The following is a 2003-nucleotide window of genomic DNA, read 5'->3' on the forward strand; positions in this document are numbered from 1 at the left end:
GCTTCTTCCCAAGCTAGTTTCATTGTGGAATAGGACTGAAAACACGCCAAGCTAGTTTAAACGTGAATAGGACTGAAAACACGCCAAGCTAGTTTAAACGTGGAATAGGACTGAAAACACGCCAAGCTAGTTTCATTGTGGAATAGGACTGAAAACACGCCAAGCTAGTTTCAATGTGGAATAGGACTGAAAACACGCCAAGCTAGTTTCATTGTGGAATAGGACTGAAAACACGCCAAGCTAGTTTCATTGTGGAATAGCTCTAAAAAGTCATTGATAGAAGAAGGACTATCGGATATTTTATTCAATTACCAGTTAATAAACACACTCAACTTTATTTACTCAGTAAGTCGTTTATTATAGCTTTAAAACAGTCAATTTATAAACCTTTAAATACTGAACTTGTTTAATTCCTGAAGAAAGAAAACGTAAGACGATAATACATGGAAGGATGAAATATACAAAATATAATATAGGCAAAAAATTTAAACCTAACTACAATTGTAACATACACTTTAAGTTACAAAACGTTAACTTTACTGTCACTGTAGTTTCACATCGGCGGAATAAACATTTTATTGAAATTTCTGTCACTTTGATTATGCAACTGAAAAGTTTTATACAAATAAACTGATGTTGATAGATTTTCTGTTGCGCAGTGAAATATCAAGCATAGTAGGTTAGAACGCTGGATTGGTTACCTCGAATCAGCAGCAAGGGTGGCATGTCTCTGGTCAGTAGTTCTAGCCACGACATATAGAGGGGAGCTGGACACGATGTCTTTCTTGGCATGGGTAGTGTCCTAAAAAAAAGAGAGAAGCTTTTTAGTTAAAACACAATGACATAAAACAAGTGATAACTTTAAGACACGCGTCACTGTAAAACTTTTTAAAAGGGGGAAATAATTTTAATCACAACAAAATACTAAATTTTAGAGTTCTTAAAGAATATGTTGTATCTACATTGTGTGACATAAAATTCACTGCTTCTATGTTTTGTTAGTATTATTATTATTTTACCATTTCTAAAAATGCAAGAATGTTTTTATTAAATTTTCGAATGAAGTAGCATGAAGATATTTTCCTCAAAAAACTGGGCCTGACATCACCTGGTGGTTTGTGTGCTCGACTCATAATCTACGGGTCGCGGGTTCGAATCCCCGTAACCGAACATGCTCGCCCTTTCAGCCGTGGGGGCGTTATAATGTGATGGTCAATCCTAGTATTCGTTGGTAAAAGAGTAGCCCAAGAGTTGGCGATGGGTGGTGTTGACTAGCTGCCTTCCCTTTAATCTCTCACTGCTAAATTAGGGACGGCTAACACACATAGTCCTCGTGTAGCTTTGTGCGAAGTTCAAACCAAACCAAAACTTTAACACTTGACACAATAAATGAAAGTGTGAAAAATTAAAGTTAAATTTACAGTAATCTTTTAGAAAATGTCAAGCTTTTATCAAAATCGATAGTTTTAATTTTTTTTGGGGGGGATATAAAATTTGGAACCATATTTGATAAGAAAATTACCTTTCAGATTTTTGAAAATCTTGATTGGCTAATCTAATATAGAGGATCTTATGGTTTACATAGAGACAACCATAAGGAAGTTTCTGAAATTACATTTAAGAATTTTATTATGGCAAAAAAAAAGGTTCCTATAAGTTTAATTAACTGTTAGGCTTGTGTTGTCGATCTTCAAATATTCATGCAATGCTACATGAGAGCTTATCTGCGCTAGCCGTCACTAATTCAGCACTGATAGACTAGAGGAAGGCAGCTAGTCAACACCAGCTAGTGTGTGTGCTTGTCTGTAATTAAATACATCAAAAACGGCGCACAATAGCGCCATATTTGTAATGAAATGAGAATAGAAACAGAATAAAACAAGTTTTGTTAAAATCAGCTCACGGGTTATCAAGTTAAAGTCGTTTTTCGGGTCACTTTTATGAAAATTTCTAGCATGAGTAATTTTACATCACACTACCGTTCGCGCTCTTTACGAAACTTC

At 35.1% G+C, this 2003-nt stretch overlaps 1 pseudogene; it reads right to left on the bottom strand.

The window, feature by feature from the left end:
- Window positions 1-424: 424 nt before the first annotated feature.
- LOC106458397 overlaps window positions 425-2003 on the bottom strand; it is a 69218-nt pseudogene continuing 67639 nt past the window's right edge.

This window comes from Limulus polyphemus, unplaced genomic scaffold (assembly GCF_000517525.1).
Source record: "Limulus polyphemus unplaced genomic scaffold, Limulus_polyphemus-2.1.2 Scaffold456, whole genome shotgun sequence".
Taxonomy (NCBI): Eukaryota; Metazoa; Arthropoda; class Merostomata; order Xiphosura; family Limulidae; genus Limulus; species Limulus polyphemus.